Raw genomic sequence first — 24,569 nt, 5'->3', positions numbered from 1 at the left:
CAGGATCTAAGTTATTCTCAAAGTCTTCTTCTAACAAGAAATTATCATTAGAAGGAATATATAACTCTTCTGGAGGAGCCGATGGTTTCATCTCATTTTGTCCTGAAGTCTCCCATCTTTCTTTCCTCATTCTATCTAACCCTGAAAGTTTCACTTTCTCAGTCCAGTGCCATATATACAGACTATTTCTAAGTAAATTCCATACCAAAAATACACGAGGCTACTGCCTTGTCCTATTTTTACTCTCGAATTTTACTCACTGTGCCCTTTTCTCTTTATTTTATGATCCAAGCTCACCCACACCTGTGGTGTCCTTCACTGCTTTCAAGTCCCTGTTTGGGCACCAAACTGCCAGATCCCACTGGCAGAGTCAAACCGTTCTTGAGTGGGGAGTGAGGACTGAAAGAAAAATTTTTTTAAAAAGGCACTACACATGGCATCTGTTCAAGAGGGCTTCCAGTAGAAACTAGGCCCTCAGTTTATTCAACAGTCCCTCTTTATAGTCAGAGCAAAGCACTTTGATACAATGAAATTCATCAAAAGTAAAACAAGTAAAACTTGTTTATCTCGACCACCTGGCTGTGTGATCCTCACACAAAAAAAAAAAAGAAAGTGAACTTGACAACACATCCTGTCTATCCCTGTCTTCACATGAAGGCCAGGGTGAAAACATGTTTTTCACTGAGACCTCAATAATAAAGCATCCTGACAAACAAGCAGGTCTCCACAAGTAAAATAATACAGACTAATTCTGACATGAACTCAATGGCTGGCTCTTTGACCTCCCCCACAACCCCGAAGGAGAAGCAGCCTTGCTAGGCCACAAAGGAGGACATTGCAGCCAGTCCCAAAGATACCTGATAAGCTAGGGTCAGATGGAAGGGGAGGAGGTCCTCCCCTATCAGTGGACTTGGAAAGGGGCAGGGAGGAGATGAGGGACGAAGGGTGAGACTGGGAGGGAATGAGGGAGGGGACTACAGCTGGAATAAAAAGTAAATAACTTGTGATTAATATAAAAAATAAAATTATTTTAAAAAGAGTTGAAAAAATAATAATACATAAATTTCTTGGCCTTTGAGTCACTATATGCATATTCTAAATTAAATTTATCTCTAGCTAAAATTCATAAATTGACTAAATATCATGGACTTAATTTATTCTGGACCATAAATAAAAGTTAGGCCTTGTTAGTTACTATTTATACTCTGTCCATAATATTAGGAAGGTGATGTAATATCTAATAGGGATAAAATATGTATTTACAGTCTCTGTCCTCCAGATCTTATCATGCCATGCCCCATGCTGTACCCATCCTCCAGATCCACCTGACTAGCACATCCTGAACTCTAGCCCAGCTTATTGAGTTTACATTCTTAATCCCTCATCATAATCTTTAGAATCAGGGTACTATACCTACTATTCTAGGCCAGTCTGAGAAGCCCTTCTCCTGCTTTCCGAACCCAGGTTTGGTCCAGGATGAATATTCCTGCCCCACCCTGGCTTACTGTGTCCACATCAGACATATAGACAACAAAAAGGTCCACAGTCTCATCACAAAAATACAAACAATGTAAAAGGTCAAAACAGTATGCCTCTGCCCCAAAATTCACCAACCCTAAAGAAAGTTCTCCAGTGAGACTTGTTTAGTTAAACCCAGGACACAGATCTTGCAAAGTACTGTCATAACCTGCATCAAAAAAATTAATAATTTTTAAAAGACACCAATAAACATAATATGATATTTAGAACACTAAATATACAAACCATTAAAAGGAGTATTGAAAGCTGCAAGAGGAAAAAAACACAAGTCACAATAAAGGAAAACCCAATTAGAATAATAATTGATTTCTCAAATGATATGTTCAAAGCAAGAAGACCTAGAGCAATGTACTTCTTTTTTTTTTTCAAAAACGATGTTTATTTCAACACATAAAACATGCCATCTAGCACCAACGACTGTAAATTCCAGAATTCCATCTGATTACTACTTTTTGGAACCAGTGTTGTTAAGACATCAACAGATTAGTCTATGTGAGCAGATGATTACTGGGACAAAACCTGGAGACAACACAGTACAAAAGCATTTGAAAAATGTGCACAGAATTTTTAATTACTCAAAAAAAATCAGTTTCATGTAATCATGATATATATCTTAATATTGGTATTTTAAAATCAGATTTTCTTGCATACATAAGAAAAACTGTGCCAGCCATGTGAACACAGAAGCCCACAACTGGCCTTCTTTTCTCACACCTTCCTTCTGAGACAGCTTTTTGTTCTCTTGGTCTCCTCATTCATCTTCTTAGAGACTCACTACAATATACTTAACTATCTAATTCACTCACCTATCTGTGATGGAAAAAACAAACACTCTGGCAGTAAAGAAACAAGATAATATTTTCAGCTTCTTTTAAAATAACATACAAGTGTTAAAGATATCAAAAAAAAAAAACCTACTGCACAACTATGTAAAAGTGAAACAGGCTGCCTTTGAAAATTTACTGCTTCCAACTTAAACATTATTATATAGAAAGAGATAACTACATTAGGAAATGGATCGGGTCAACTTATCTCTAGGTTTCTTTCTTTCGTGGTTTGTTTTTGTTTTTGTTTGAGACAGGTTCTTATTATGCCTGGAACTTGCTCTGTAGGCCAGGCTGATCTGGACCTCGAGAGATCCACCTGCCTCTGCCTCCCCAGTGCTGGTATTAAAGGTGTGTGCCACCACAACCACCCCTCAAAATATTACTATGTAGTAAAGTTAGACATTTGGATTAAATTATCTCTAATTACAGTTTCTTGAAAATGTACTGAGTCAACCATGCTGCTTCAGACTTTAGGCTACCCTCAAAATTTATTTTACTTGAGTGACTGTCAATGTTCTTTTAAAGCAGAACTTGACGCTGAGCTGAGTAAAGCTAAGTTATACATCAAGCCCACGGGCAAGCAGGTACTTCACATTGTGGGCAGTCCATGGTAGCCATCATCCATGAGCCAGATCTCGAAGGACAAGCTGGAGAAATCTGTAAATGCAATCTTCCCATGCTGAATGCACACGCTCCAGTCACAGCTGTACCCAGGATGTTAGGGACGTGCGTAAGATGAAAGAGAAAGACGGTTTCATGATGGCAGTTCTGATTTTTTCTTTCTGATATATGTAAGATGAATGTCTCCACTTCGGTATTCTTCATCATGTTTGTCCAAAGGAATTTCCTCAAAGTCAAGGCCTAGCTGAAGGAGCTACTCAAAGTATATGCAGTCAGCCATCAGTATGTAGTCTGGTGACATCAAGTCTTCTATTTCTCCCCCCATTTCAGTACCTTGGCTTGAACAGAACCAGTCACAAGATGCTTGTTCATATTGATATTCATTTTCAGCAAGTCCTGCAGCTCCTCAAGATCAGTGACTACAATATCTGCCCTGAGGGTCACAGCGATGAGCCCCACAGCGCCCGTGCTGGAGCCCAGAGAAGCCTGGCATCTCTGGGTATTTGGAAAGGACGAGGGCGGCGTCCCACACGACGCAACCCACGCCTCCGGAGCCATACTGCTGCAGTCGGAGCACTGTCCAGTCCCGCTTCTCCAGCACCTGCACAAGGCTCCACAGCAGGCCCTCCACGGCCGGGCTCCAAGGCAGCCGCTGTCCCTGCCCTCGGCCTCCACAGGCTGCGGCGTCAGCAATGTACTTCTAATTCTAAAATACAATAAATGCCAACCTAGACTCCTATATCCAACTAAACTAACTACCATATCTGAGGGCAAAAGAACAGGTTAAATGAATTAATAGCCAACCAAACGGCCCTGCAGAGAATACTGGAAGCAATAACTTGGAATGAAGAGAGGAATAAATATAGCCAAGAGACTGTAGAAAGGAACAAAACTTTTAATTACTGAAACACACACTGACTAGGAACGCAAACAGCAACAAAATGCCTAAAATCAACACACTTTTCAACAGTAGCCTTAAATACAGTGGCCTTGGTTTTCCAATAGAATATATAGATTAGTCGAATGGATTAAGAAACAAAATCCAGGCTGCATCTGGTAGCAAGAGAAGATGCGGTCTCCACAGGAGTTAAAGTTCCTTGTAATGTTTACTTGTTGGAAGAACTTAAGGAAGGACAGAAAGGAGTAGGTGATGGTACAGCTAGCTGGGACCTTGAAGATGATGAAGACATGACACTTACAAGACGGTCTGGCATGATTATTGGGCCACCAAGGACAAACTATGAAAACAGAATGTAGAGCCTGAAAGTAGAATGTGTATCTAAATACCCAGAAGCTCCTTCACCGGTTAGATTTGTAACAAAAATCAATTTGAGTGAATATGAGTGGAATCAATAGTTCCAGTGGGATGATTGCTGCACACAGCATACCCGTATTAACAGAATGGCAAAATTCCTGTAACATTAAAATTGTACTTCAAGAGCTAAGACCTGTAGTGATGTACAAATAAAATATGAAGACACCAGAAGGACAGATATGCAACATAGTGGATTTCAAACTCATCTTAACAACATTCTACTCACGTTAATGTCTTGATTAAATCTCACCATGCAAAACACGCACACATTAAGTAAAAGAATTCCAGCTGGTAAACATGACCTGGACAGTTGTAAGCATGTACTTAATATATGTACACCTATGATGTTTTCAGGTAACAAGAGAAGCGCAGCACAAAGTGGAGCATGGCAAAGGAGTGTCAGATGTCCACAGAAACCTTTGTCTTTCTGGAAAGTAAAGTCTCAATAAGAAAGAACAGTAATGGCACATTTTATCCATTGTACTTAGAGCTGCAGTTGAAATTGTTTAAAGCAGCAGGTATAATGAATGGTCACCAAATTGTGTTAATTCTTGAAGCAGTATGAGTGCTGACTATTACTATTATCAAAAATAGGTTCAGGATTGTTTTGATACGTGTAGTTATAATGAAAGATGTTTGGAGTACTGATGAATTTCTGTTAAAAGCTGTTCCCATTTGCTACATGTAACAGCCATGATAATTTGTTTACAGTCTTTGTTTAATAAAAGGACACTACATTCCAATCAAGAAAATAACTAATCAATAAGACATCACAATCTTAAACATATATGAACCAAATTTTGGTACACCAAATTTCATTTTTAAAAAAAACTTACTAACTCAATAACACTAAGTGATTTTAATGTCCCATTTTCTCTCTACAGGTCTTTTGAACAAAAACAAATGAATAAACAGAAAAACATCATAATTAAATGGCATTATATATCAAATGAACCTGACAAATATCTACAGAATATTTCACCCAAACTCCACTAAGAAACTCGTTGAAATGTTTCTAAAATTGACTACATCCTGGGACACAAAAAAAATCTTAATAAGTTCATAAAAATTGAAATAACTCCATGCATTCTATCTGACCATAATGCAATAAAACTTAAAATTGACAGCAAATATCTAGTGAATATTTAAACCCATGAAGACTAAACAACTCATTAATGAATGATAAATGGATCAGAGAATAATTTAAAGTATTCTTGGAACTAAATAAAAATTAAAAACACAACAAAACATCTGGGAGATATAAAAAGCAATCCTAGAGAGGAGTTTATACCTCTAATTGCATACACCAGAGATTCAAAAGGAGCACAAATAAATGACTTCCTGATGCAACTCAAGGATTTGAAAAAAAGAAAAAAGAAAGGAGCCAAGAACAAAACAAACCCAACCACAGTAGATTCAAGAAATAATAAAAATCGAAGCATACATTGATGAAAAAGAATACAGGGAATCTAAGAGCTTATTCTTTGAGAATATAAAGAAGATCAACACAACACTGACCCAACTAACCAAAAGAAGGAAAGCAAAGGTACAAATTAACAGAATAAGGAATTAACAGAAAAAAATTACAACACATAGCAAAAAAATTCAGAATATTGTAAGGGAATACTCATAATGTTTATAACTTATTTCTTGTATACCTCAGTTGCTTGGAATGTCATAATGCTTATAACCTGTACTACATTAAGTTGGAAATCTAAAATAAATGAATGAATTTCTAGATTCATCCAAATCACAAAGTTTAAACGAAGACAAAATTAGCAACCTAAATAAACCCTGATAAAGGAGGACATTGAAAGAGTAGGTAAAAGCCTTACAGCGGGTGCGGGGGTGCACACCTATAATCCCAGCACTTGGGAGGCAGAGGCAGGAAAATCACTGTGAGTTGGAGGCCAGCCTGGTCTATAAAGCCAACCCCAGGCAGCCAAGGCAGAGGAACCCTGTCTCAAAAAACAAACAAATGAAAAAGCCTTACAATAACAACAAAAACAAAAGGCTCAGGCTCAGATAGGTACACAGAAGAATTCTACCAGACTTTTTTTTTTTAATATTAGTTACAGTTTATTAACTTTGTATCCCAGCTGTATCCCCGCTCCCTCCCAATCCCACCCTCCCTCTCTCATCTCCTCCCTGCCCCTTTCCAAGTCCACTGATAGGGGAGGACCTCCTCCCCTTTCATCTGACCCTGGTTTATCAGGTATCTTCAGAACTGGCTGCAAAGTCCTCCTCTATGGCCTAGCAGGGCTGCTCCTCCCTCGGGGGGTGGGGTGGGGGAGTCAAAGAGCCCTCCACTGAGTTCATGTCAGAAATAATCCCTGTTCCCCTTATTAGGAAAACCCACTTGGATACTGAGCTACATGGACTACATCCGAGCAGAGGTTCTAGGTATTATCCATACATGGTCCTTGGTTGGAGAAATGGTCTCATAGAAGACCCCTGTGCCCAAATATATTTTCTACCAGATTTTTATAGAAGATATACAACCAATACTATTTAAAATACTCAAAAAAATTTAAAAGGAGCATTTTTAAATCAATATAGGTATGCATCAAAAGATCATCCACTACAGTCAACTGGCTTTGTCCCAGAAATGCAAGGGTGATTCAACACACACAAGTTAAGTATAATAAATCACAAAAATGTTGAAGACAAAAATAATGATTATTTCAATAGATATAGAAAATCCTTAGACAAAATCTAACATGCCACAGTGGGAAAAATTCTAGAGAGTATAGGACTGGAGGGAACATACTTCAACATAATAACACCTACATATGACAAAAACACAGGCAACATCATCCTAATGGAAAAAAAAAAAAAAAACTTGAAGCAACCTCACTGAATTCAAGAAAGTCATGAGAATTTCCATTATCCCCGCCACTTCTCAATAGAGGGCTTTAAGCACAAAATGGAAAAAGAGAAAAAATTTAAAGGATCCAAGTGAAAAAATAAGTCAAATTATCCCTCTTATTAGATGATATATTATACTTAAAAGATCTAAAACTTCCATCAGAAGTTTTACAAAAAAAATGAACAATTTTAGTAAAATATCAGATACAAAATCAACCAAAAAAAAAAAAAAGTCAGTGCCTTTCCATACACTAACAACAAACACACTGAGAAAGAGATCACTCCTGTTCACAACAGCATCAAAGACAATAAAATGTCTAGGAATAAACTTAACCAAGTAGGTAAAGGACTTCTACAATAAAAACTTTAAATTTCTGAAGAAAGGTTGATAAAGATACTAGAAAATGGAAAAACTTCCCATGCTCATGGATTAGTGGAATTAATCATGTGCCAAAGACCATTATAGTAAAAGCTATTTACAGATTTGATGCATTCTTCACAGAAATAGAATTAAAAAAAAAAAACTGTTGGGATTCAGACCCAGGACAAGTGGATGAGGTGGCTATTTAACAAAAGTGGACCTGGCCTCCAGATTCTCCCAGCATCCCTCAGTTCCTACTTAAACTTTCTCTCCCAGGGGCGGGCCTTCCTCTCCCCAGAGGCTCTTCACAATATAATCCATACATTTTTGTTCTCTCTCTCCTCTCTCTTTGCACACGTGTGCTTTCTCTTTCTCTCTGAACCCCCTGAATCACTTTTCTTTTGTCTCCCTCTGCATGGTGCCTTCCCTGGCCCAGTTCATTGGGACTGGCAAACCCACCCAAGAGCTATCCACAATTCTTTCTTTAATTTGACTTGAGTTGGCTCATTTTGATGGCCAACCTACCATCTGGTGCTAAGAAATTGAGCCCCCAGCCACTTAAGGCCACTCCTTTCCCCCTATTTTTCTCTCTGCCTGACACTATGGACTTTGCACTTGGTGAGGAATCCTTTTCAAGTTGTTGCCAAGAGGTCCCAAGTGCTTCTTCTGGCTCTCAAGATTCTGGGATTCTTTGCCAAGATAGAGCCAGCCAGGGCAAGACCGTCCCTTCTGGAACAAAGACACTTTTTGTTCCCACTGGGGAACCTTAGGATTTAGGGACTTCTAACTTGAGGCTACCCACCCACCCCACTCTACAATCCCCAGCTTTACAGGCCCACTGAGTATCTGAGTTACTGGCAAAGTCTGGGAAAATGGACATTGCTGGGTCTAAACTTCAATTCCCCATCAGAGACTTGAGAAGGAATAAAATTAGTTATTAGAGTAAATAGGAAGTGCATGTTAGCAGCTTTCAAAAATGAAAATTGAAAGAAAGAGTTTGCTGCTTAACAGTCACCCATAACTCTTTATATCGTTGGAGCATCATCTTCAGCCTTCTGGCTCAGAATATTTGACAGACATAAATGTGAAACAGGAACTATTTAGGACTTGCTTACCCTGTCTTGGCAGAGTTCAGGAGTTGACTTCTCCTGCATTTAAGTTTGCCCATTTTTGGCAGAATTTGTATGTTGTGAAGTGAGGGTATTTTCTTTACCTAAGTGGCTTGTTTGCCACATTTGAAGCCATCTCCATATGGAGGTTCTTCAATGCTCATTATCTTCTTTGAGGTAGGCAGCATGCTACCTGTCAAAGAATCTTTAAAATAATAAAGACATATTATGCCATATTCTGTAAATCTCTGAAGTTTTTGAAGACTACCTATCTTTATATAATCAATCTGTATACAAAATCATATCTATTTGTTAAACATAGAGTAAATATTTGTTATCATAAATATTTGATAACATATTTGTTATCAAAGGAGATGTATACTCCTTTGATAAATTAGACTAGTGTCTGACATGACTGTGAGTTGAATAACTAGCAATTAATTTGCATTACCTAATATCTAATCAGTTTTTAATGGCTGCTTAAAAATATTGGAAGTAATCTTGAATTTGTATCAATATACTAAAACTTATACCAATGTATCAAAAATAGACTTATTCTTGCATCAATATGCAAATTCCTATACCAGTGTTCAAATTAACCTTATTTGAGAATAACAAATAAAACCCTAAGTTGAGTAGATTCAATAATCTACCTTTTGTCTTATTCCCATAAGATATCCCTGTATATTCCTTGTTTCACTCTGAATAAGACCATTAATAATTTATAAACATCTCCCAATGACAATAAAAATTTGTAGCCATAGAAAACAACCAGAAACATACCCAACCCCCTTTAAGGAAAATTGGACATCGTTCTCATGGATTTCTTCTAGCTGACATTTTGGACATGCAGAAATCCTGTTAGAGGGCCCAAAGAAGTTTGGAAAAAAAATGGTTAATTAAGCAAGCAATAACAACTGTGGTCCAGTCTTTGAATGTTGAGAAATTTCAGTCTTAAAAAAAGTCCTCTTTGGAACAGTCTAAAATGCTAGACCAATTGATGTTAGTAGCTTTCTTCAAAGATCTCTTGGGAGCAGGCTTTGATGAGAAACACCAATTGAAGCAGTTGAGGTAGGAATAAGCAGAATGCTGGAACATGCAAGATACTGAAACAGACGTGTCAATGTCTCAGCATGCTGAAGAATGAATCCTGTCAGGCTTGATCCAGCATCTCTGGTGTCCAGTTCTTTTGTTCTGCAAACATATAATTTCTCACAAGCATTATAGAGTTCTAAAATTATAAATGTATGAGATGTGCAGGATGAAACCAAACTGTAAGCCAACTTTATCTATGCCAATTAAAAGGTTGGCATAATACATTTTGAGGATATTATAACCAAGGATTTATTGGCCAAGTATTGTTGGTGTTTTGGAGACATATTTTATGTTTCAGTCAGTTTTAGAGTTGTTCCCATGTAAAGGGATCAGCAATATAAGTTACCATTATTATTGAACATACAATCATTATCATGTTGAAATCAAAACAAGGTTGGATAGATCAAAATATCTTTTGGGGGAGTCTTGGGTGCCTGTTTTATTAGGCCAAGTTGCTACCTATCTCCCAAGAGAAGGCCTCCCATTAGAGAGACAAGCTGGTTGCCTTGAGCAATAGAAAAGGCATGTTTTAAGTAAACTTTGTTGGGGGCCTTCTGGCACCTTGCTGCCCCCTGAATTTTGGCATCTGGCTTGACCAGACTACTGCCTGGATACAATAGTGCATTCCTGCCTGACCTGGGGTTTTCGATAAGATCATCTTCCTGAAATACCTTAAATCCTCCTCTCCCTCAGGGCTTCCTAAGAAACTCTTCTGAGGAACTTTACAAATTACCATTATTAGCACATCTTGGTGGGCCATCCTGTGATTTCTAGTCACTTAGTAACCTGCCGAAGGCAATTACTTTCCTTCCGTTTCTGCCTATATAGTTGTATGGAAAATTGGAATAAACGAAGACTTTGATCAGAGATACTGTCTTGGTCTTCATTGCTCGTGCCCTTCTCTCCTTTTTCATTCCCACTCCCCCATTCAGGATCTCCGGTGACAGACCTGCGGGACGGGTCAAAACTTTATTAAACTCCTTTTTAATTTAGAATATAAGCATACTGTAGGTATCTTGTACCTGTTTTGAGGTTTAGCCCTAGATTTTTATATATGTTGTAGCTACTTGTCCTATCCCCTTTTTTATAGATAATGGGCAGTTATGCCTTTATAGCCAAACTTTATTTAAACTCCCTCTTACCTTTAGCATTTAAGCATACCCTAGGCATCTTGTACCTGGGTTTTACATTAGTTGTGGCTATTCTTTGGCTTGCCCCTTTTTTATACAGAATGGGCTGTTATGCCTTTGTGGCCAAACTTTATATAAACTTCCTTTTACCTTTAGCATTTAAGTATATCCTAGGCATCTTGTACCTGGGTTTTACATTGATTGTGGCTATTTTTGGCTTGCCCCCTTCTTGATATGGGATGAACAGTTTTGTTTTTTAAACATTTGAATTAATTTTTGAGTTTTTAGGAGTTAATTAGGCTGCCATCTGTAAGCTTCCTGTGTCTTTTCTGCATCAGGCATGACCAACATTTTTCCCCATGAAAATGTCTCACATTCAAAAGGATAAGGCAGTTTGCAGAGCAGTGTGACATTATCTCTCTTTACATAAACCTAAAAATGATGTGAATCCAACCTTTAGAGCAGTAAGGACATAACATCTTTTATTAAGAAAAAAGAATTTACATGATAATCTTAAGGAAAATTTTGTCATTTTGAATCTTAGACTACTGTTTAGCAAGTGGCTAAAGAGTAGGAATTGCCATCCTGGCTTTTATTATATAAATTAGTTTGATCAGGAACTCAGATAACTTCCTGTTTCTTTTTACTTTGTGTTGGGAAAAAAGGCATGTGCCTTCACCAACTTGTTCAAATGTTTTTTGTTTTGTTTTGTTTTGTTTTGTTTTTTTTCAATATCATTGTAACTCAAAGCCTTCAAATGAAAATCAAGCAAAGAGACAAGAAAATTTTAAGTTTGGGGTCAGTTGTGCCAATTTACATTGTAACAAGCAAAGCTCAGTTGGTTATTTTTTGGAATTTAGTTGATGTTTCAGTGAATTGGCGGACCTTTACCAGAAAGAGCTGACAAGTATCTTGTAGCCAGAGAACTTTAAATTTTAGCTGTTATTAATATAATTATTAGAAAGAGTGCCCTTTTTCTTGTCAGTAACTTAGTATTCCATTCCTTGGCTTTTTCCCCATTTTCTCCTTGAACTTTCTTGGAGAAGGCATGGAGAAGAGCCATCACCATTAAACATACTGCAACCCGATCCATGTCTATGACAGCCAAAATGAAGCCAAAAGGGATTGAAACACCTTCTGCCATTGCATTTTTTTATTTAGATGCAGTTTTAGGCCAAGCTCTGTCTAGAGGTTTGTCTGCCTCCAGTTCCTTTCCTTCCAGCCATGGCTGTGAAGCTGAGCCAGCTGAGCCAGCCACAGTATAAGGGAGCCAAGCTTGTTCACCCCTCAGTTCAAATGCAGCAGCAGCCAGTTTTGTTATGTTAAGTCTCAGGTCTGCCCACAGGTGGCCACCTTTTGCTCCTGGGCCTGTTCAAGAGTCTCTCTTAAAGAGACAGTAATTGACCTGGGAGTTTTTAGGTTTTAAGTTTGGGTTGTATCACTGTGAGCTTTTTCTCCCCCCACCAAATTATGATAAAGTATGATTTAGGGTATGGATACTTAGATTGGGCACCAATCTAAGTTGGGCACCATTTGTTTGTTGTAAGTGATGATTAATATTTACTATTGATATATCTTCTGGTAAAGCTAGTGTTAATCCTAAACAGCTGTATACCCAAATCACCACACAGACACTGGAATTTATTTAATTAACCTAGATCACAATGCTGGGCAATAGTTGTTCCATCCTAAACCACCAGGCCTGCGTAGTTTCTACCATTCAGATTTCCCACATTATACTTGCTTTTGTGATATATTAGGTCCAGCCCATCTCTCCACGTCGTTCCAAGACCTTTCCAAGACCTCTGTTCTCCCAGCTCTCTCTCCTGCCCTTCTCTCCAACTCTGCCTCCCATACCTTCCTCTCCTCTGGCTCCTCCCTCTCTTCCTGCTTTTTTTCCATTGCTCAACATTGTGGCTGGTTGTTTTATTTTGGCATGTTTACACAAAGTTGAGACAAGTGATGCTTAGAATAAGTATCACAATGCAATGTCTGGATTGAAACCAGAGAGAGGGGGAGAGAAACCAGCATTTGAAGGAACAAGGGTAAAGTGTATACATTCCAAACTGAACATTATACCAACAATAAATGGATAATGAAAATGTGGTACATACATGGGGTGTCTTAAAATGTGTCTAAAATAATGTTCTCCTGGACTCAGTCTATATCAAGCAAACAATAATAAAATTTCCAGACTAACAAAAGTCAAAAAAATTTATCTTACTATGTGCATGGGTGCATGTCTACACATGCGTGCGTGCATGGGTGCATGTGTTTGCATGTATGTCTGTCTGTGTGTGTGTGTGTCTGTGTGTGTGTGCATACATTGTTGCATTGGTCAGAGATTAATTTTTGGGAGTCAGTTTTCTCCTTCTACCTTAGGTTCCAAAGACTGAGCTCAGATCTTCAGACTTGGGCCGCAGACAACTTTACCTCACTGAGCTATCCCACCAGTCCCCAAAGTCAAATTTAAAAAGGTTCTAATTGACAGAATAAGGGTTGTACTCAGAAAGAATTTTTTTTTAATTTTTTGTTTGTTTGTTTCACAAAGAATTTTTTAAGTATGTCACTCTTATCACCCAGATTTACAGATTCCATATAGAAAGAATTACTATATAGAATAGTAGAAGCTCTTAATGTGGAGCCATTTCTCCAAACCCAGATGGTACCATTATAAACAACTCCCCCTAAGTAAAAACCATCCTAGTAGCAGCCTCCACACCCACAGAGACTACTGTCTTTCATTGTCCTGATTAAAGGACAACCTGCTTCTGTAGAGGTTGAGTTCCTCTTTTTTATTTTCCATGTCACTTCAATCAATCCAGAACAGACTTGGAGTTCTGTGCCCCACTCTAGATGTCCTTTCCTACCTCCTCCACTGAAATCCCCTCCTTTTCTAAGACCCATTGCACTGGGAACTTAACAGCCACCACCTGAAGCCTCTGGGGTTTGGATATGCCATAAAAACTCAGTTTAAGTCTTTTCCTTGTCTGCCTTTCTGTCTTTCTGCCTATCTATTTCTATCTATCTATCTATCTATCTATCTATCTATCTATCTATCTATCTTCGGATCTTCAGAGCAGAAACCTTTTGTCATTTGACACCACTACATTTAACATCCATACACCAAACTAAATGTCCAGGTTTAGTCTCTAGGCACCCTAGACTAACACTCCCCATCTGAACCCCAAGAGTCTTCTGGTTTTCTGCCTTCAGTTTTCTGACTACAGCTTTGCCTGCCAGGTTGCTGGAGTTTTAAACCTCAAGGGATTTTTCAAACATCCTGCCCTCTGCTTGGCCTGACAAGTCAGTGGAATTGAGGACACCCATTCCAGCTGTCTGGACACTCATTTTCAAACACTTCTGTTTGTAGGTGATGACTTATTATCAGAAAATTAACCTCACTGTTACCTTGACATAAATAGGTTCCAAAATTTCCATTCCTACACAAACTTTAAGGTGTTAGTATACCTGTCAACTGAGGTCTGGATCCAGTACAAATTGGACAATACTTTTGACTTTCAAAGTCTCACTAGCTCAGACAACTTCAAAAAATAGAAGGGCAAATGGTCTGAAATCCCCATCTTAAAGTCTCCTATTTCCACTGCTATCCTTCACTTTATTCCTCTCTTTCTGCATACCAGGTTTTACTATCTGGGATGGAGTGGGCTTTTGAAATCTCAAAGCTCATATGCAGTAACACACATCATCCAACAATGCCACACTTTTGAATCCTTTGTAAACAGTTACAATAGCTAGGATTATGCAGTCAAACATGAACCTATGGGAACCATTCTCATTCAAATCACCACAGGATCATTGCACCCCTTTTATATTAGACCAACAAGAACTATCAGACCTCTGAGACATTTATTTTCTAATTTTAATGTTTTCTTAGGTTTTGTTTCTGACACAGTTTTTACATGACATGGTTACTGGCTTCTAACGAGGACCTAAAAGTTTTTCCAGCCACATGCCTCTAACAATAACGTACTAAAAAAGGAAGCTAACACCTTGAAACTTACAGATCCCAACAGAGGCCCAAAGGATAAATTGCAATCTGAATGAAGAACTGCTACAGCAGGTTCTGATGGGTCTCCATGGCTGCTATTTTCTGCCTGATGTCTCCAGCCAATTTTTCCCCAAGATAAAATGGCCTTTCCTCCCTTGACATTTCTTTGTTCGACATGTATCTGCTTTTGTTTCTGAAATATCTAGCAACATGATATTTACCTTTCACAATAAGAATTATGAAAAACATAATCTCAGCAAACACTAACGTTCAAAATCTTGGTTCATTAAAATTTTATGTATGATTGTGTACATACTGTCTGTCCAATGTGATTATGCTTTGCTTTTTGCATCATGTATTTAGTGCCAAATTAACTTATAAGTAAGTGCTCACACAGACTAAAATTGTTAACTTGGCTCAACTTCATTTTCTGCATACTAAAATTAAATTTTTAAAAGCAAAGTAATCATAAAAGTCAAATATATATTTAATCAATGTGACCACATAAATAAAATAATTTAAAAATTGGCTAATGGTCCTGAATCTTTCTTTGGAAAGGTCAACATTAGTCTTTTGTTTTGTTTTGTTTTGCTTTGCTTTGCTTTGCCTTTTATTGAAAATAAAGTTATTTCCATACAGTATTTCCTTCCACCTTGCTACCCTTCCAATTTCATGTCTTCTTTCTCAATCTCTTAAGAAAACAAAGAACATATAAAATAGACAAGCAAGAATAAAACAAAATGGACAAACTAACAAACCAAGAAAGAAAGAAAGAAAACTGAAAAAGAGCACTAGAAATGGGTACACATGCAGACACATATACCATAAAAATTCAAAATTCAAAATCCAGCCAGGGAAGAATGTGGGCTAACTGCAGATCTTCACCCCTCCCTCAGCTCCTCCAAAACCAATTCCCCAGTCTTCTCCCTAGCTCTTTGGCCAGATCATCTGTTATTGCCTCTCCTTACTCTGTCTCCATTTCCAGGGGACTAAGCAGATCCTAGTGAAACAACCTGCTTTCCACCCTGCTTTCTTCCCCTCAGTATGTGCCAGCCTATCCCCTTTCCTAAGTATCAGCTTCTAATACCTAAAAACACATTTGCATGGAACCTCCAGTGGTCACACCTAGAAGGATCCCAGAATCATTTTTCTACCAGACAACACATGAAACAGAAACTAAGGAACAAAATATCTACCTAACAAAGACAAGACTAGATATCAGCACCTAGAATTAATATTATTTCCAAACCCTCTCTCCTAGATGTTAGCGTAAAAACATAATCAGTAGGAGCCAGGACAACATGCCTCCTTACCACAGTAAGTCCTGAGTATTACAAAATAGCTGAAACACAAGGAAAAGACCTTAAAACAATCTTTATGGGTATGATAGAAGGCCTTAAAGAGAAAAATGAATAGACCTATTAAATAAATCTATGAAAATACAAACAGTACAAGAAAATAAAAAAGAGTTGAGGACCTGAAAGCAAAACAAGAATCAATTTAAAAACAAACAAACAAACAAACTGAGGGAAATCAGGAAATAAAGAACTTAGGAACTGCAACAGGAACTACAAAGGCAAGCTTCACCAGCAGAATATAAGAGATGAAAGAGATAATCTCAGGCATTGAAGACATGAGAGAAGAAATAAATACCTCAGTCAAAGAAATTGTTAATCTAAAAAGAAGAAAATTCTGGCACAAAACATCCAGGAAATTTCAAACACTATGAAAAAGACCAAATATATGAATAATAGGAATAGAGGAAGAAAGAGAAACACAGGTCAAAAGCACAGAAAATATTTTCAACAAAATCAATAGGTAATTCCCCTAACCTAAAGAAGGAAATACATATCAAGGTACAAGAAGCATATAGAAGCAAATAGACTGGACCGGAATACAACAAATAACATCAACAAATACTTCTCATTGAAACCTCAACATCAATGATCTCAATTCCCCCCAATAAAAAGAGAAAGGCTGAGAGAATAGATGCGAAAGCTGTTTCCAAAAAAACACAGCTTAACATGAGGATAGACATCTCCTCAAGGAAAAAGGATAGAAGAAGATACTACAAAAAGTAAATCTAAAAAGCAAGGTGGTGTTGTCATTTTAATATCTGACAAAAAAAAGACTTTAAAACTAATCAGAAGAGATGGGAAGGAAACTATATACTCACAAAAGGAAAGATTCACCAAGAGAACATTTCAATTCTTATCATCTATGCCTCAAACACAAGGGCACCCACTTTTGTAAAAGAAACACTACTATAGCTTAAATCAGATATTGACCCTCATACACTGATAGTGGGGGACTTCACTATCCTGCTATTGCCAAAGGACAGATCATCAAACAAAAACTAGAACTAACTGGCATTATAAACCAAATGAACCTCACTTATATTTACAGAGCATTTCCCCAAACACAAAAGAATATACCTTCTTATCAGCACCTCATGGAACTCTATCCAAATCTGACCACATACTTAAACACAAAGTAAGGTCAGCAGATACAAGAAAATGGAAATAACACCATGCATCCTATAAGACCATTATGGTTTGAAGCTAGATATCAACAACAGAAAGCTTTAAAAAGCATGGAAATTGATCAGCTCACTACTAAAAGTAGGTCAAATTAAAAACATTTCTAGAATTAAATAAAAATGAATATGCAACATACACAAATGTTTTTGTTGTTTTTTGAGACAGGGTTTCTCTCTGCAACCTTGGCTGTCCCAACCTTGCTTTGTATACCACAATGGCCTCAAATTCAGAGGCCTGCCTGCCTCTGCTTCCTGGAGTGCTGGGATTACATGCATGTGCCACTGTGCCTAGCTATTATACACAAATTTGTGGAACACATTAAAGTCAGTTCTAAGATATAAGTTGACAGCATTAAGTGCCTACATAAAAATGCAAATGAAATATATTCATAATTTAACAGCATGCCTAAAATCTTTAGAAAAAAGGTAGAAATTACACCCAAAAAGAGTAGCTAGTAATCACTAATCAAAACCAGGGCTGAAATCAATAAAATAGAAACAAACAAAAAAGAACAATGAAACAAAGAATTGATTCTTTGAGAAAAATCAAAGATATTGACAAACTCTTATCCAAAATAATAAAAAGGTGGAGAGAGAACACTAAACCGTTGGAAAATCTAAAAGAAATGGATAATTTTCTCAATATATACCACTTACCAAAGTTAACTGATGATCAGATAAGCAATTTAAACAAATCTATAACCCCTAGTGAAATAAAAGCAGTAATTAAAAGTCTCCCAACCAAAAAAAAAAAAAAAATCTCAGGGCCAGATGGTTTTGGCATAGAATTCTACCAGACACTCAAAAAAGAGTTAATGCCAATTCTCCTCAAATTGTTCCACAAAATAGCAAAACAAGGAACATGCCCAATTCATTTTCTGAGGCCACAGTTACCCTGATACACAAACTACATAAAGACCCAAGAAAGAAAAATGTAGAAGGAATCTCATGTGTCTATATGGAAGCATTACCTGTTAATAAAAAACTAATAGCCTATAGCTGAGGCAGAAATTAGGAGGTGGGTCATCAGTAAGAGAAAAAAAATCTGGGGATACAAAGTGAATAAACTATAATTTATTTTAAAAATAATTTTAAAAAAGAGAAAAAATTCTGGGATAGATTCAGGTGAGAGAGATTCAGCCAGTAAGATGTGACCACAGACACATGCTACCTGAGCAGAGGTAACTCACCTTGTGGCAGGATATAGATTAGTATAAATAGGTTATTTTAAGTTATGAGCTAGTCAGAGAAGAACCTAAAAATATCAATATTTTGAGTCTGAGTCATTATTCTGGGAGCTTAGGACTGGGAGGAAAAACCACCACAACATAATGGTACACTGAAAGTGGGGTTTGAATCTAAGCTTATAGCCTGAGAAGTCCTCAGTAAAAGATAGTTTCCTAGCCAAAGAGCAGGGAACTGAAGCTAAATACATTTCAGAGGTGTGGCCCCTTTGAGATATGCTTCCCTTTCAGAGAAGCCAGCAGCCTTGCAGCCAACCAGAGAAGAGAAGAAAGTGGAGGCTGGACTGTAGTGTCTCTCAGACTAGAGTTTGATAGCATGGCAGTTTGATAACACAGCTTCTTCCAGGTGCAGTTCCAGAAAAGGGTCAGAGAGAGCTAAGTAGCCGGTGGGGAAAAAAAACACAGCCCAATTTTCCATACCAGAAAAATCTATAGCTGCCTCTGGGCAGAGAGAGGCAACAACCCAACAGAGACAGAACCAGTAGCCTGGGCATTGACCATCTGAACTGGTAAAATATTGAGTTTGGAAGACAGTAAAAGAGAAGGGAAGCTGAATATTTTAAAAAAGACACACACGGTATATACTCACTCATATACAACATAGGATAAACCTACTAAAACCCTGAACATCTAAAGAAACTAATCAAGAGAGCGGACCCTGACTAAAACGCTCAATCCCCATCCCGAAAGGCAAAGAGGATGGACATCAGAAGAATAAGAAAACAGGAAACAACCTAGGAACCTGCCACAGAGGGCCTCTGAAAGGCTCTGCCCTACAGACTATCAAAGCAGACACTGAGACTTAAGGCCAACTGATGGGCAAAGTGCATGGAATCTTAAGTAAGAAGTGGGAAATAGTAAGATCTGGAGAGGACAGGAACCCCACAAGGAGAGCAACAGAACCAGAAAATTTGAACACAGGGGTCTCCCCAGGGACTCATATTCCAACCAAGGAACATGATTGGAGATAACCTAGAACCCCTGCACAGATGTAGTCCATGACAGCGTAGTATCCAAGTGGGTTCCATAGTAATGGGAAGAGGGACTGCCTCTGACATAATCTGATAGGCCTGTTCTTTGATCACCTCCCTCTGAGGGGAGAGCAGCCCTACCAGGCCACAGAAGATGACAATGCAGCCATTCCTGATGGGATCTGATAGACTAAGATCAGAAGGAAGGAGAGGAGGACCTCCCCTATCAGTGGACTTGGGAGGGTCAAACAAGAAGAAGGGGGAGGGGGGCTGGGAGGGGAGGAGAGAGGGGCTTATGGGGGGATACAAAGTGAATAAACTGTAATTAATAAAAAATAAAAAAAATTTAAAGAAATCACAGAAAGAGTGTTTGGTTTGAACATAAGAAGGTAAACTCCTTAAGGAAAGGTTTTGACATTTAAAAAAAAAATTCTATGTAAAAATGGAAGAAGACACAATGACACAGTTGCATCTGGATTTCGTACAACTTGTGTCACTTGTTAGCATACAAATGGTCTTTTTTTTTTTTTTTTTTCATTGACAAGACTTTTGTATATTCTCTTTAGGAAAGATCAAACTAAACTGAACTTGGAGAAAAAGAAGACTGAGAAATTAGATGCTAGATTTCACACAGAACAGAAGTTGATGGATTCTTTGAATCAAAATAGAAAACCTTCAGAAAAATACAATCTGGAACTTACAATAACACCAAAAAAAAGCTAATTCCACATGAGAGAAATCCACAAAGGCTAAGAAATTAGAATGGCAACCCATGAAGGTACAATGTATTGTGTTAAAAGTAAAGATTGTACTGATTGATGCTGCTGTACAACAATGTCACACAATAAATTATGTGTTTCATTTTGTAAAGTTTGAAGAATTAAGGAATGTACACATATTGATGCATCATAATTTTAATGCATATTCAGAAATCCAATGGGCTTCTGCCTTAATTCTAAAAAAGATGATTCTCAGAATGCACATTCATCAGATGTTATGACAATCATTGCAGAATATTTGATCCCGTTGTGAATCCCAAGATGGGTGAACTGTTAAAACCTGTTTTTGTTTGGTGTGGTTTAGCCCTAGCACACAACTTTAGTCCAAGATATTTCTGTACACAGGATTAAATAAAGTCTATTATCTCAAAGAGGTAGAGAAAGCACCCTGATGACCTCCCTCCCTATTCAGCTCATGCCTCCCCCAAAATACCCCTTCCTATTCATCTCATATCTCAGCAGAAAAAAGCCAAAAGTCCCCTCTCCTTCTCCACAATGTCTTAAATACCCTCAACTCAATGCCCCTTATTTATGTTTATTCCCTGTCAGCTTTCTTCTTGCTCTTTATTTAATTCTGTTTATAGAGAGCTCTTGGATTAAAGGTGTGTGCTAGGGCTGAGCCACACCAAACAAGAAACAGGTTTTTACAGTTTACAATCTTAGGATTCACAATGGGATCAAATACTCTAAAACATTAACCCCTTTGTCTAAATAAAAGACTTTTCTCTAACATTAATAATATATACTATCAGGTAAAAATTACATTCACAATGTCCAGCCCATATGTAGTTAGCAACTTTGAAGAAAGTACTCTACTATCTATCTTATCTTGGTGTGTTCAAAGTTCTGTATCTAACTCAATTTGTATCATGATTTTCATTACCAATCAAAAAAATGTTTTAGACTTAAAACATCTTCTTAAATCTTAAACAACTAAGCTTAAGTGTAAGCCTATAACTATTTAGTTTTCAACCCCATAAGAGACCTGAGAAGGATAAATATTATCTGAATAAACAAGTGCAGAGCAAGAAGCTTAGAAAACAATAGAAATGACAGGGATAGTTAGTTGCTAGACAGTTCTCCAAATTTTCTACGTAACACTAGAGCATCTTTAGTCTTCTGGTTCAGAATATCTAACAGACTTCTCTGTGAAAGAGGTATTGTGAAGGACTTCCACCTTGTCCTTACATAAAGCTCGGCAGTTTATTTTCCTGCATCATCCAGTAGATCCTACTACTATTCTGTCTGAATTAAAACAAGAGCATTTTCTCTCCTAGTGATGAATCAAACCCCATATGGAGGTTCTTTAGTGCTCTTTGAAGTGGAATGGAGATGCTACCAAAAGCTGACATGTCTCATTGTCAGAAAAAAAGCTTAAATAATAAAACATCTTTAAATGCCATATTCTATAGAACTCTGAGGTTTTTTAATACCATCTATCTCAGTATATTTAAATAAGCAAATGTTGCCTGTCTCTATTTACTATTTGATTAACTTAAAAAACACTAAACTAGTACCTAACAAAATCATGAGTTTCACTATTGATTTGCATTTCTTAATTATCCTAAATAGTCTGTAATAGTGAATCTACTAATACAAAAGGACTAGAACTTCACAGTGCATTTTTAAGAATTATATAAACAATACCTTAAAAAGAGTTAATACATAGTGTGCTGTAAACAAAATATAACCTTACTTTTGTATCAAGGATCTACACCAATGTAACCAAATATAAACTCAATTTTGTAACAATATACAAAAACCTATAGGAGTTAATTCAATTTTCTCTATTATTCCTATATTATTTCTATATCCCCTTTTTTCTTTTCAACCCTTCTCCTGATAAAAAAGCGAGAGACGCTTCTGAACCTGGTGGAGCAGGAGGCACCATCATGGGCATTCACCACAACAAGAACCAAAAGGTTCGGCACAAGGATCCCAAGGGCCAGGACATCTACCTGCAGCTTCTAATCAAGCTGTACAGATTTCTGGCCAGACGAACCAACTCCACCCTCAATCAGGTTGTGCTGAAAAGGTTATTTATACTAACCGCTATCCCTGTTACACATGATCCAAAAGATGAAACCTCCTGGCCAGGGGAACAAAACAGCTGTGGCTATGGGGATGATCACAGTGATGTGAGGATTGTGAAAGTGCCCAAGTGCTGCGGGTGATCAGCTGGACCAAAGTCGCATCCTCAAGGCTGGGGATAAGATTCTCACTTTTCACCAGCTGTCCCTAGGGACTCCCAAGTGTCAAGTCTTCGTGCTTCTGTCTGGAAGGGCCAGGAGGTATACCAGCCTTTTGGCAACACCCCAGGGAACTCACAGAACCACAGCAAAGCCTATGTCCACTCCAAGGGCTGGAAGTTCAAATGTGACAAAGGCCAAAGGGCCAGCAGAGGCTACAAAAACTAACTCTGGATCTTACTGATATTAAAAAAAAAAAAAAAAAAGCTTTGGATGTTGAGGAGGGGGATATTTTGTGTCATCCCTGACCAAAACCATTAACAGCTTGCAACCAACTCCTTATCACATCTTTTTTCTTTTCAACCCTTCCCTCCTCTTTTCCCCTAACACTAGATAGGAGAGAAAGGATAGGGGAAAGAAAGAGAAAGAAATCCCTGAATCTAACCTCCTATACTTTGTTTCTTCCCTGACCAAGACCACTGACAACATGCCACCAACCCCGTAAAATGACAACAAACATCCATCACCCATCAAACAACCAAAAATTACCCACCCCACCTCTGGGGGAATGGGGGTATCACTGTCTTAAAATTGCTTCCTGCAATTTTCCTGAGTGAGGAAAGTGAGTGTGCCTTTGGTAAATCATCATCTGAAAATACTGTTTTTTATTTATTTTTTCATGCCTGACTAACCATTTTACAGGTAGGGCAGTTGGTACCTTCCAAAGACAAACAGCTGTTATGTCCTGCTTATGAACAACTGGACAGTCTTTGACTGTTCTTGATAATACCTTTTAATATTTTTCTCAGAAGCATTTTTTTATTTTATGGTTTGTTTCTGAGATTGTGGGAATGTTAATCTGTGTTTTCCATCGCTGCCAACAAATCATTGCCATATTAACCACATTTTATGGCAAATAAAAGATAAATGGTTTTGAGGAAACCTCTTCAAGTCAGATGTTGTGCCTTTCCCGTTGAGAAACATGTTTCCACATGCATTTGTCTGTCTATTTTGTTCCCCGTCCTTTCCCCTCCCTGAGTCATGCCACAGCAAAATCCCAGCCGCAGCTGTGGGCAGCTTTCAGCTTCCAGGGCAGGAAAGCCATGGCGGGAGTCTCTGAGTCTGTGAGTCTGAGCTTTTGGATCCACTTTGTCCGTGTTTGTCTTTCTGTTTTGTTCCTTGCATTTACATTGGACTGACAGACACTATAGGGCAGACTTCCTCTAACCCTTCCCCATTTCTCTGAACCCCTCCACCTGCACGATGTTCCCCTTCCCCTGCTTCCCACAGTGGCGGGACTAGTAGGTGCAGCAAAAATGGATTGGAGGGAAATGAAATTGTCTGGGACTGCTCCTGGCCAGCTAGCAGCAGCCGCTGAGTGAGAAGAAAGTACTTGAAATTACAGCTAGAGGAACTAAGAAAAGTTTTGTCTGTCTGTTTAAATGGATGTAAGGCCATTACATGCTTCTTTCTGACTGATCTTAAATGGTTAATATGCTCTGTATGTCCTGGTTATAGATTAAGAGCTATTGGATATGTTTAAAGGTTAAATTCAAACTCTTCTTTAGAACATATATGTGTGCCTATGTGTTTATAAGACCTACAAAAGCACAGGTGTGTTTAAAGAGCAACCATGTGGCTTGCCATGCAATGTGATGTGACTCCACCATCTTGAGATTGCCACGTAGTATGCAATAGGGCAAAGAAGGATTACAGAACCTCTTAGTCGTAATGAGTTTTATTTATCATCCTCTTTCCTTTTAGACTAAGAAAACAAGTCTCATTTTAGATTGGTATTGATTTTAAAGATTGGATTGTTTGCACTGGTAAAATTTGGTTTTGAAATTTGGTTTTTACTTTTAAAATTATGGTTATTCTTTCTGATTTCACTCCTTAAAAGAGTACTTTATTTTTATACTGCAGAAACAGGTTTTGGAGAATGTTTAGATGTTTAAGGCTATGAAACATTT

The 24,569-nt window shown here is 37.8% G+C and overlaps 2 pseudogenes; one reads left to right on the top strand and one right to left on the bottom strand.

The window, feature by feature from the left end:
• Positions 1-3,120: 3,120 nt before the first annotated feature.
• On the bottom strand, positions 3,121-4,201 carry LOC129679264 (protein N-lysine methyltransferase METTL21D-like; annotated as a pseudogene).
• Positions 4,202-22,302: 18,101 nt separating this feature from the next.
• On the top strand, positions 22,303-22,827 carry LOC129679292 (60S ribosomal protein L18-like; annotated as a pseudogene).
• The last annotated feature ends 1,742 nt before the right edge of the window (positions 22,828-24,569 follow it).

This window comes from Psammomys obesus, unplaced genomic scaffold (assembly GCF_907164565.1).
Source record: "Psammomys obesus unplaced genomic scaffold, mPsaObe1.curated_primary_1811, whole genome shotgun sequence".
Classification (NCBI taxonomy): Eukaryota; Metazoa; Chordata; class Mammalia; order Rodentia; family Muridae; genus Psammomys; species Psammomys obesus.
This window is presented reverse-complemented; position numbering and strand designations above follow the sequence as displayed.